This window comes from Mirounga angustirostris, unplaced genomic scaffold (genome assembly GCF_029215605.1).
Source record: "Mirounga angustirostris isolate CCGP_5_RB_7025 unplaced genomic scaffold, mMirAng1.0.hap1 SCAF_8, whole genome shotgun sequence".
Lineage (NCBI taxonomy): Eukaryota > Metazoa > Chordata > Mammalia > Carnivora > Phocidae > Mirounga > Mirounga angustirostris.
The window spans coordinates 39,733,941-39,746,931 of record NW_026991716.1 but is presented as its reverse complement, the minus strand read 5'-3'; the positions used below and the strand labels follow the sequence as shown (position 1 = coordinate 39,746,931).

Sequence of the window (12,991 nt, the reverse complement as noted above, 5' to 3'; positions counted from 1 at the left end):
GTGCCCACCCAGTGTGTCCTACCCTGGGCCAGGGGGGCACCATGTGTCAAGAAAGCACCATCTCTGCCCTCCCTCTGCCCCTGTGGGTCAGGCACAGGACACATGCTGTCAGATCTGACCAGGCCTCTGGACCCAGATCCTGACCGCTCCAGGGCATCTCCTCTTCACTCTCTTTAGGAGCAGAAGTTCTTCGAAGGCAGAAGCCTGGCTTCCAGGATGGACCCCAGCCTCTGCAAGTGCAGACACACAAAGAGGGCACTGCATCCACCACCCCCAACTGCACCCCCGGCTGCCCTCACAGTGCTTGGCTCAGGAGAATGTGAAGTTCCAGAATGAACTGCCAGCCCTGTGCTCATTATTAATGGAATCAATGATTTGAGGTACAAAGCATACTTTTTAAAACTGATGCTGAGCACTTAAGCCACTGCTAGCATTTCATGTTGGTTCCCGAGGGCTCCAACTATGTGTACTAAGGACTGAACACAGACTTCGTCTTCTGGTAAAACACGACAGGGCCGCGCTCCCCCTTGCCCACATTCTCAGCGGGTAACTGATTTCATTTGCTACCCCTCCACTCTCTCTGAGAAGCCTGCAGAGCGATGCCCACCACCCACGCGGGGGATCAGCAACGTGCCGGCCCACTTCTGCTCCCACAGCCCAACCACCGGGACCCCCAGGGCCACTGTGTTTGTCCCCAAACCTGTTTGTCAGTGGCGCTTGTTACTGTCATTACACAATTTGGTTGAATCCGGCATAACACAATGAAATATGACTGTGAGAAGAACGAGGGTTCTGGTTTTCTCAAAAATCCAAGTTGAATGTTTGGAAGAGTCTGGTAACAGCAAACCACTGAAAACATGGCCATTGGGTTGGAGGTGAAAAAAGCAGACTGTAAAGAATGGAGCCAGCAGGGCGGGTGGTTGGGGGTGCTCAAAATCTGGAAGAATCCTGCCCTTGATTAGTTCTTAAGAGGTGTAATAAACTTTACTGTAAACCAAAACCGGAACCCAGAGAAGACAGCATGTCATGGGATGGTTTATACAAGAGAGAACATTCCGGGCGCAGGAGAGGCTGTGCCCAGGGGAGGCCTCAGCCACACATCAAAAGGCTGGCAAATAGGAGCGCATCCATAGGTCTCCAGTTAAAATGAACTATTCACCCCGTATATGTCTATGATCCCCTTGCTAACCAGCCCACCGCAAGCCTTGATGGTGAGAGGTGTTAGGAGGGCTTCACAGTGACAAGCGTAAACCCTACAGCAGAGGACTTACCACTCTGAGCCTCCGATTCCTCGTAGATGATATCCGACCCGCCTCAGAAGGCTAGGAAGATTAACTGGGTCAGTGAAGTGGTTAGCTGAGCGCCCAGCACACAGGAAGCCCTCAGCTCACCAGCCAACCAATTAAGCAAGAGAGAAATCTCAGACCCACTCCAGACAGCTCCCTCTCCCACCCCTCCCAACGCCACCGGGCGACCCTGGCAACCCCACCCCTCTGCTGCTGAAAACCTCCTGGCCCGGTCCTAGGGGCTCCATCCCCAAGGCAACTACCAGAGGGGCGGAGTCCGCACCATCTCTCACCGGGAGGACAGCACCGGGTCCCCACCTAGTCCTGTTGCTCTCATTCTCCCCACCTCAGATTCCAGCCTCCTCCAGCAACAAGAGGGGAGTTTTTATTTTTTTATTTATTTATTTTTCAAATGTAGAGCTCTTTTTTTTTTTTTTTTAAGATTTTATTTATTTGACAGAGAGAGACACAGCGAGAGAGGGAACACAAGCAGGGGGAGTGGGAGAGGGAACACAAGCAGGGGGAGTAGGAGAGGGAGAGCAGGGAGCCTGAGGAGCAGGGAGCCCGATGCAGGACTCCATCCCAGGACCCTGGGATCGTGACCTGAGCCAAAGGCAGACGCTTAACGACTGAGCCACCCAGGCGCCCCAAGAGGGGTGTTTTTAAAACACAACTCTGGTCACGTCACTCCTTTGCAACGTTCCACTCCTTTGCACTCCTTCAAATGGCTGAGAAGACCCTCCACACACACATGCAGGCGTGCCCATGTATGCACACGCTCACAAGCACACACAGAGCACTCCAGCCTCACCAGCCACCTCTCAGCTCCTCAGAAATGCACTCTGCCTCCTCCTGCCTCAGGACCTTTGTACATACTGCCTGCCACTAGAACAGTCCTTACCCCTTCTCAACCTGGTAAATGCCTCCTCACCCTTCAGGCCTCTACTTACATGCCATATTCTTGGGAATACTTTCTCTTTCACTTATACAAAAAATGTTTATTCAGCACCGTCTATGTGCCAGGCACTATTCTAATCATTGAAAATACAACATGAGCAAGATGGACAAACATCCCTGCCCTCATAAAGATGATATTCTAGTGTGAAAGAAAGATAATAAACAATTAGACAAATAATATTTTCAGGCAGTGGTAATAAAGGCATCTGATCAAAACAAGATTCATTTTATTGTCAGAAGAAATCAAGTGTTAGAAAAAAATGATTTATATTTTGTATTTGTTTAAGAAAATTAAGTTTCAACAATATATCAAAGGCATTTATTTTGATATAGGATAAACATATGGCATAAAATATACATACATATATTTGCATATAGTAATATCACAATGACTGTTAAAATTTAGTTCTAGAATGTTGTTTCTGTTTGCATAATTTTGAAAAGGTGACTGTGGTGTGTTCCCCCTTCAACAAGTAAAATCAAATATGATGGCACTGCCCCTGTGTATATACACAGGAACATACAACACCTCAAAACCGACATGCAGAGCCCATCACAGGTCACAGACTCACACGTGTACCTACACAAAAATACACCAGACTCTTAACATCACACACACACACAGAGTGATAAACACACAGACACCGGGGTCAGGGTGTGAGCACCCCCCCGACAAAAGCTGGTGCTCCCACCGGAGGTCTGGTTGCTGAGAGTGGCAAGTCCCTCTTCTCCTAAGACATCATCATTCAGATGACAATCAGCAGCTGGGGTGGCAACAGGAGGCCCTAAACTCTCCCCCCATTCCCAACAGTTACCCAGCAACCTGACCCCTGGCAGAGGCTGAGGTTAAATTAAAATAAAGAGAGATCAAGGTACATTGTGATTTCGTGGTCACTCTCTACTCCGGCCTCCACGCAGCCCCCAAGCCCAGCAGCACAGTACCCACCCCATCACCAACACAGCCCACCTCACTCACTGCCCACGCGCGTGCGCACACACACGCGCACACCGTACCCACACCTCACGTAATCCCCCTCCTCGTGTCCCTGCACTCACACTCACAAATCACACACCCCTATATAAGCCCATCTCACACGCACAGAGATGCAAGGCAGCCACCAGGCTTCTCGGGAGATGGGAACAACCCGGGCTCCCCACCCTCCACACCCACACATACCCAGTGCCCATGCCCTGCTCTCTCTCCTCACCACTGCCTGAAAGGGGTGACTCACTGCTTTTACACCCAGAGCCAGCCATGCAGGGCAAAGTGGTACCCCCACCCCAGCCCCAAGCCAACCTCCAAGTCTCCCCACTGTCCACTGGCACTTGACCTAGCTGCCACACTGCCTGTGAATATCCAAAGAAAGGCCAAAGTCTTCGGGGACAAGGTCCCTCCTGAGTGGGGCAGGGCAAGTCATAGGATCTGAGGTGACATCAGGGAACTTGGGACATCAAGAACCCAAGGAGGGTTGAACCTTGGGCAGAGCACAGAGCTGACTGCCCGGGTCCCTGTGTGCCTGGGATCCCTGGGGCACAGCTGGTCATGACATCAGTGAATGGAGGGTAGTGGGCCATCCACAGAGGAGGGATCCAGAGAAGGACCCAGGGAAGGATCAGGGGTGATCCTCCACCCTCCCTCCAAGACTTGGCTCCAGGGGGCCTCTGGGAGTAACGACAATGCCTAGGAGATCATCAAAAGAGTCATATCAGAGAGTGTCTGGAAGGAGACATGGCCAGCACCCTCTCAGAATGCCAAAGGTTCTTCTCTTCTCTCTGATCCCCTGGCTCCAAGAGAGAACCAGGCAGCCAACAAACTAGAAGGAAAACAGGCACAGAATGGTCCAGGCCCTTCCAGGCTGGGGGAGGAAACCAGCACTGAGATTCCATGGTTCTGAGACTTGGGACAGGGGGCTACGTAGGAGGAAGACAAGGGAGAGAGGCTGCCTTCCCCCAGCCCCAGCCTCTCCCGACCTGCCACTGCAGGCACCCAGCCCCTAACCCAGCCCAGCCTCAGGATCCCTTTATTAAGGGCTGAGAACCAGCAGTTTACCTCCCATCACGGGGGGGGGGGGGGGGGGGGGGGGGAGACCAAGACCCAACCGTGAAGCAGAACGATGGAGAACGGGACGAAACAGGCCAGGGAACCGCCGCAGGAGAAACTAAGGGCAGAGTAAGGAAAGACTGCCTGGTTGACAAAAGACACTTTAATCCAATTAACAAATAGCTACTGAGTACCAGGTCTACACTGAGTGCTGTGCTAGGTGCTAGAGCCACCAAGACGTAGGGAACGTGTTCTCTGACCTCAAAGAGCTGAGGCTATAATAAAGTAATAATAATAACAGCCAGGACCTGTATCATGTTGATGATATGTTAAGCCCTGTTTTATGAGCCATCTGATTTTCATAACCAACCTTCTAAGCTAGATATTGTTATGACTCCCGTTTCAAAGATGGCAAAGAAATTGAGGCATAGAAGGGTGAAGTAACCTGCCCAAGGCTGCAGAGCCAAGAAGAGGATTTGAACTAGGCACTCTGTTTCCGGAGTCTGTGCTCCCCTCCATCTTGCCCTCCCCCTCCTGGAAGGCCATCTCGTACCCATTTTCCACAGCACTGGAAGCCCCCCCATCTCTCCCACCACGTTACCCCCAGCCCAAATCCTGTGTCACTAAAGATCATCTTCATCCTACCAAACACAGACAGAGCACCTGCTACGTGCGGGCCCTGTGTTGGTGCTGGTCATACAGACCTTAACTAGGCCAGGGCCTGACCCCTAGGGAGCTCTGTGGTTGGTGGGTGGGGTCAGCCAGGTGGTCCAGCTGTCAGTGCAGGGAGACATAGTTTCACGACTCTGGAACCCCAGGTGAAGTAGCCAGGGCCAAGCATGACAGCACCAGGAAGAAGGGTCATTCGTAAAATTTAAAATCTTCTGTGTATCTGGACACCTAGAGGGCTCAGTCGGTAGAGCATGTGGCTCTTGATCTCGGGGTGGCATGTTCGAGCCCCATGTTGGGTGTAGAGATGGCTTAAAAAAATACATTTAAAAAAATCTTCTGTGCATCAAAAAACACTATCAAGTAAAAGTAAAAAGTAAAAAGGCCACCCACAGAATGGGAGAAAATATTTACAAATCGTATATCTGATACCCAATAAGAGATTAATACCCAGAATACATAGAGAACTCCCAAAACTCAACAACAACAAAAATAACCCAATTCGAAAACGGGCAAAGACTTGAAGAGACACTTTCCCAAAGAAGACATACAGATGGCCAATGAGCACATGAAAAGATGCTCAATGTCATTCATCATCAGGGAAATGCACATCAAAACTAGAATGAGGTACCACCTCACACCCATCAGGTTGTCCACTATCAAACAACCTGAAAATCACAAGTGCTGACTAGGATGTAGAGAAATTGGCACTGTTGGTGGGAACAGAAAATGGTGCAGCCTTTGTGGAAAACAGTTTGGTGGCTCCTCAAAAAACGAAAAATGGACTTACTGTATGATCCAGCAACTTCACTTGTGGGTATATTACCCCCAAAGAATTGAAAGCAGGGTTTCAAAAAGATATTCATACACCCGAGTTCATAGTGTGGACACGGTGAACATTATTCACACTAGCTAAAAAGTGGAAGCAACCCAAGGGCCTATCAATGGATGAATGGATCAGCCAAATGTGGTCTATACATACGATGGAGTATCATTCAGCTTTCAAAAGGGAGGAAATTCTAACATTATTCTACAACATGGATGGGCCTTTGAGGACATTCTGCTAAGTGCAATAAGCCAGTCACAAAACAACAAATACTCCACTTCCATGAGGTACTTAGAGTAGTCCAATTCACAGAGACAGGAAGTAGAATGGCGGCCACCAGGGGCTGGGGTCAGCCAGGGAAGGGGAGTCTGTGCTTCACGGGTACAGAGCTGCAGTTGGAAACGACGAAAAAGCTCTAGAGAAAGATGGTGGGGATGGTTGCACAACAATAGGAATGTACTTAATGCCACTGAACTGTATATACACTTTGAAGTGGTTGAGACAGTAAATTTTATGTTAAGTGTGCTTTACCACAATAAACAAAAATTAAGTAAAAGAATTAGAGACAAAGTGTAACTCCAAAGCAAGTGAGCCTGAGATGAGAAAGTTCCCTGAGGGAGGGCGGGAGAAGCAGCTCCGGCGGGAGAAGCTGTGCAAGGCCCAGGCTGAGCGCAGGACTGGTCTCTGCCACCAGGCCTCGCTAGGCTCTGGTCGTGGCACTTCCTCGCTCCAGGGCTCAGTGTCCTCATCTGTCTAGTGGGATTAATAAAACCTGCTCTGCCAAACCCCTAAGAAACTGTGTGTACAAAGGGCTTGAGAAAGGATAAGCTGCGGCCTGTGGTCTCTGAGCCAGATGATAACAGTTAAAAGCAACAGGCAGGAATCTGGTGGAAATAATTAGCTTTCAATGCCTGAGAAAAGACAAAAGTCCTGAATTGCTCTGTGAACCACGAGTAGGAAAGGAGGGGGAGCTTGAGATAAAGTCTTCACAGAAATAGGGATGGCCCTGTCCATGACAGACTTTCCTGTGAGGGTCATCTTGTCCATCCCTCTGCCTCCTCCAGGCCTGGGCTACTGGACAAGCCCCCTCAGGGCCCCTGGCCCTGCCCTTGGGGAGCCCCCAGGGTGCAGGGAGGCCACAGCCTCCTGACACGGAGCCCAAGGCAGTGACAGACAATCCAACACGGCCAAGCTCGAGGCCCCTAGATTCCTACCGCTTCCCACCCATGCTCACACACACTGACATCTGGGACTATTGTGACCCCATCCTGCTCTTCCTGTGCGTTTGTCTTTTTGTGACTGGCATAGTGCACTTAGCAAAATGTCCTCCAGTTTGATCCATGTTGTGGTGTGTGTGAGAATTTCCTTCCTTTGGAGGGCTGAATAGTACTCCATTGTATGTACAGACTGCATTTTGCTTATTCATTCATCCATTCCCAGGCTGGCTGGGGCAAATCATGAAAGCCTTCTGGAGGCTTGGCTAAGCCAGTCTGATGGAGAAACAGCAGGGCCGCAGCCCATCACCCACAGTGGTAAAAAGCACGGAACTTTGATACAACACAGACCAGGGGTCGAGTCCCGCTCTGCCCCTGGCTCTGTGTGTGATCTTGGGCGGTTACATAAGCTCTCCGGGCTCCCTTCTACACTCTGGGAAACATGGAGGTGAGATCTGTACCCTCTCGCAGGGCTGTTGAAAGGACTACAAATGAATCTATATATATCCCCAGGGCCTAACAAAGGGTAGCCCTTATTATCAATATTATTACTTATTATTCTGCTTCCCAAGGCTGGGGGGTGGGACAGAGATGGAGAATGGAAGGACCGGAGAGTTGCCAGGTCAGGATGGGATGATGCTGGCGTACCTTCCAAGTGTGTAGGACATGCGTATGTCTAGCGCTTGAGGGTGAGGGACCCCAGGGACCTGCCTAGCCAAGCCCTGACCTCCTGGGGGCCCAAGACCTGCTCTTCCCTCTCATTTGACTGGAAGACCACACACACACACACACACACACACACACACACACACACACACCCCACTCTGGGAATCCTAAGCCGGGCAGGTTTTTTCCTCTCCCAAACTACTCTCCTGTCAGAGCTCGGGGGAGAAGCACCTTGGACTTTACCCTCCCTTTTGGGCTCACAAGTTCCCCGGGCTGTTCGCCCTTAAAGACACATGTGGCCCAAGGCCAGCCAGGAGGGGAGGCAGCCCCTGAGAGGATGTGTTCAAAGGAGCCACCATCCTCCTCTTCAGGTGTCTGCTCAGTGCCGCCCCAGGGCCACCCCTCTGTCACCACCTCCCACCCATCCTCGTACACACTGACATCCGGGGCTGTTGGTGACCCAACAGGTAACCATTAACCCGGAGTGAAGGTGCTGGCCCTTTAAGGCTGCCCTGGGAAGAGATGACAAAATCACCCCACTGGACTTTGTGCCCTGAGGCTGCTAGGGGTGAAAACAAGGCCTGGGAGCTATAGGCAGCCTGCTCAGGCAGGCTCACAGCCAACAAGACCCTTTCCTTCTCTCTTTCTCGGATAGGTTTGCCCTGCTCGTGAGAAATGGGAACTCTGCTGTGCACGCACGTCTCCAGGAGGCACACTTTCTCTGATGGGCATCCTCTCTGCCCCAGCTGCTAGGCTTCCTTCATACCCCCCCTCCTTCCAACAGGTGTCTCAGCCTGGGCCATCTTTTCAGTGCCCATCTGCCACTGGGCGAGGAGCAGGCCCTGGTAAGGACCTCTCTTTCCGCGCCCCACACCCAGCCCAGAGCCCTGCCCGGCGAAGGCACTGGCCTCGTGAAGGCAAAGGGATGTGGGCGATCTCGGGGAGAGAGCACGGGGCGGGGGTGGGGAGTCAGGCCGCCTTGGGGTTCTGGCTGCATCGCCCCATCCTGACCAGACCTTGGCTTCTGGGTCACCGCAGGGCCTCGGGAGTATCTCTGCCCATCTCTGAGCCAGCATGTCTGCCGGCAGGCGACAGGCCCTCTCATTGCTAGCTGCTGTCTCTGGCTCCTGATGGAGCAGGGCTTGCTGGGGAATGGCCCACATTCTCCCCTTCTCCAAGAACCAGGCCCACAGGCCGGTCGCTGGCATGTGTTGGACTAAAGGAGATGGGCAAGGGCTCTCTTAAACGCCTTGCACCAAATGAATGGTTGTGTAAGAATGTTTTAAGGGCCTCATGTGCCGCCTCCTCAGGGAAGCTTTCTCTGACTGCCCCGACATTGGCTCCAACGCTGAAGACTGCTCTGGTAAATATCTCACCTCCTTGAGGTCAGGAACTATCTCACCTCCAACTCTGAGAACCAGAATGAGCACGGTGCCTGGCACATGGAAGGCTCTGGCCAAAAGTCTTTTGAGTGAAAAATGCATGAATGTTTATGGTTTTAAAATATCAGCACTGCACGCAAAAGGAGCCCCGGGTCTGAGGAGGGATGTGCAGGTTGGGCCTGGACAGGCCGAAGCTCTTTCACTACTAAGTTGGGTGACCTTGAGAAATGATCTGACCTTCCTGGGCCCACTTTGGCCCAGATCCCACGGGCCAGTTAGTTAGTAAGCATCAGTTAGGGGTCTGCTGAGTGCAGGGCACTGGGGTGGGGTGGGGACCAGGGGGCCACATGAGAGAATTAGAAGACACGGTCTCTGCCTTCACAGAGTTCACCTGTGGTTGAACGCACCCACCTGAAAGAAGATCAACAGCGAGCAGAGGACAGGACAGGATAGACAGGCAGACCATAGGTAGGAATGAGAGGATGATAAGAGCAGGGTGGAAGTAATCCCGGGAGGTTTCCTAGAGCAGGTGAGTTCTGAACTGTAGACACAGGACATTAATCTCATTCCTTCATTCACCCATCTGTTGGACCAGACATTGTCGCCAGGCTTTGAGGACACAATGGTAAACAAACACTGTCCTTCCTTCCAGCAGCTTACAGCCTCACTAAGAAGCCGGCATCTCGACCCAGGTGACCACATAATCTGAGATGCGGCCTGATAGATAGAGAGACCACATGCCAGAAACAGGAAGAGCATCTCGGAAGGGTCAGCCTGAAAGAAATACAGAAATCTTCCGGGAGAATCTGAGCTTCTAAGGGAGCAGGAGACACAGTTAATGAGAAGGGGCAGGAGGAACCTTATAAGGCAACAGGTAGCTGACAGATAAACAAGGTTAATGAGGACCTGTTGTTTCTCCAGGTTCTTGGTGACCTCACCTTTGACCAACAATTTCCTGGCACTGGCTCAGGCTGCCAAGGGGGTAGAGGGGGAGGAAGAGGAGGGTAAACAGCAGGTGAGGCCAAAGGTGGCTCTGGAAGGCAAGGGGCACATTCCGTAAAGTCTCCCCAGCCTGAGGCCTGAGGCAGAGCCCAAAGTCCGATAGGGAACCCACACCTGCATTCAAGCCATCCGAAGAGACCATAAATACCTGAGAACCCACCAGAAAGGATGCTTTCAGCTGCCTGGGAATTCCTCCCCTCTCCAGCTCCACAGCCCCGCTCCCCAGCTCCCCAAGCGCCCCCTTCTCCTGGAGGCCTTCTGGATTCAATGGAAGGAGCTAAGGATTTCCATCTGGGCATGACCTCCTCCCCCTCAACCTCCTCCTCTTCTCCTCTCTCCTTACTCCCCTTGGCCCAGAGTGCTAGTGGGAGAACCCGAGAGCTAGCAGCTGCGTCCCAGGCCCACTTTGTCACCCACAGGCTGTGTGACCTCGGGCAAGTCACCCAACCTCCCCAAACCTTGGCTTTGTCATCTGGAAAACAGAGATATCGAAAGGGAATACTTTCACAGGGCTTTGGGGAGGAATAAATGAGATAATATACATGAAATAAAAGTAAGCATTATTATTCTAAATGCTAGATGCTATTCTAGTATCACCCAAACTTCTAATTTACTGAAGAGGAAACAGGTCCAGAAAAGACATGAAAAAATTGGGGAATAGGGTACTTTCTCTTCCTCCTCCTTCTATTACTCATCTTAGTCAGCCTGGCCTTCTAAATATGGTTTCCTAAATTTGAGGGGGCACAGAGCCCTTGGAGAACGCAAAAGCAAAGAACTTTCTCTCCCCCAGATACATTCATTGGCATACCCCCAAAGTCCGTGTGAGTAATTTCAGGCAGTTCATTTGCCTCAGGTTGGAGATGCTTGCTCTGTGACAGACTAGCAGCCACAGCCCTCAGGCCATGCTTTCATAGTCGAAGTTCCGGGGAAGCGAGAAATGACAAGGGGCAAATCCTAAACTTCGGGCAGCAAACCTCAGCCAAAGGGTCCCCCAAAGCCAATCCTCAAGGCCCTGGGAAGGAAGTCTTATCTGAGACCCCCTCCAAATAGCTCACCACCCTCTCCCTACCCCCACCCATTCCCAATCCACAAAAACCTCCTGAGCTAGTTCATTCCATTCTGGTCCTTGAAAGTCAAACAGAATCTGAGACTATCTGTGCAAACCTCTTTATCTTTCCAGATGAGGAATATAAACAACAAAAGATAGACGGACTTGCTTAAAGTCACCTGGATAATCAGTATAGGAGCCTGGCTGAACTAAGCAACTCAGGCCCCCAGTGTGTGTCAAGAACCTACTGTGTGTTCTGGGCCCTGCTGGCAGGGGTGGGGCCGCCAAGAATTGATGAGCTGCAACTTGATTGGCCAAGCAAGCCTAAAATCCTTGGAATGAGAGTGCAAACAGGTTACCAAGCTCCTGATTGTGTAAGAGAGGTTGCAAAATCTCTGCAAAATCTACAAGACTAGCAAAGGCAGAGTTGGAACGTCCATCCATCTATCCATTCATTCATTCGTTCGTTCATTCATTCAAGAAATATGTAACAAACCCCAAATACTAGGCGTGAGCATGCAGTGGTAACTCACCCAGACGAGGTGCCTGCTCTCCTGGACTCCTAGAGAGGGAGAAGACAATAAACATGTAAACAATATTAATTTAGCTAGTGAGGAATACTATGAAGAAATAAAACATGATGTAATTGTTGACGTGATTGATATTGTCAAGGGGAGGTGCTCAAAGGAGGCCTCTTGGAGGAGGTGATAGTTGAGCTGAGTCCTAAAAGGTGAGGAGGAGGCATCCATGCAAAGGTGTGGAGCTGGAATGTTCTAGAAGGAGGGAACAGCAAGTGCAAAGTCCCTAAGACAGACATGAAACTGATATGTTCAAGGAACGGAGAGATCAGTGTGTACAGGGGGTGAGAGGGGCCTCCAGGAGGTGGAAGATTTGGTCAGGAGCCAGGTAAGGAGGGCAGGCTTTATGCGGTGAGTGGGGAGGGTTTAGGCAGAGAGGCAGCATGTTCCCGCATATGGTGTCAAAACTCATCCTGGCTGCTGGGAGGGGCACAAATTGGAGGGACCGGAAGGGAACAAGGAAGGCACAAAACCCAGGAGAGATGGTGGGAAGAGTGGGGCAAGGGATGGAAATATTTCTGAAGTAGAACAGGCCCCAGGATGCTGATGGATTTGGATGTGGGGCTCAAGCAAAAGCAGAGATCAAATACAAAAGCCAGGCTTTGGGCTTGAGCAACGACGGGGGTGGCGGTACCATTTCCAGGTACAGGAAAGTGACAGGTTACAAGGGAAGCCAAGGGTTACCAGTCGTGTTTCAGGAAAAAAAGCCCAGTGTCCTTTGCTCACAACCTGTTCCATTAATGTCTAGCACATAAGAGTGTCCACATGACAACAAAAGATAGAGCCTTTTCAAGAATTCAAAGGAGATTGTGACAGAGGATGGGGAAGCAGAGGCCCAGCTCTGAAAATGGTCAAAATCTCCAGAAGTGTTATCCATCACAGTAGAATTTCAAAATCGTTTTCCTTCTGGGTTTTCTACACCGTGCTGCGGGCGGCTAGGCCGTGCGGCCGGGGACAGCGAGGCTGGCAGGGCGGCCCCGGGCCTGGTGTTCGTGGTTCTTTAACTCTTGCTCACTTTCTAAGCCCATTTTCATCTTATACAAATGCGATCACCGGATTTGGGCATGGTTCTTTTTCCTAAGTCAAGAGTTTCTTTTTTATTGGAAAAAACTACTAGCTGGGATCAATACAAAACCACACTCTCAGTGCCACCTTCTGAGGGAAACAGGGGCATTAGACGCTGCAGCCAGAGCCCCCCCGGGGGCCTCCTGACCGTCTCCCTGTGCCTGTTAGGGCAGACACCAGAGAAAGGCGACAGATTCCTCCTTTAGGGATTCTGGGTGGGAAACCTAACCTCCTCCCTCCTGAATCTAGTCCCCTTT

At 51.1% G+C, this 12,991-nt stretch overlaps 1 long non-coding RNA gene across 2 annotated transcripts in view; it reads right to left on the bottom strand.

Annotated features, from left to right (window-relative positions):
* Nucleotides 1-12,991, bottom strand: part of LOC123836955 (uncharacterized) — a 115,273-nt gene that overhangs the window by 99,174 nt on the left and 3,108 nt on the right. For both annotated transcript variants that reach the window (XR_010413636.1, XR_010413635.1), the window contains exon 2: nt 11,625-11,653. This is a non-coding gene — a long non-coding RNA (uncharacterized LOC123836955). The remainder of the gene's footprint in view (nt 1-11,624; nt 11,654-12,991) is intronic.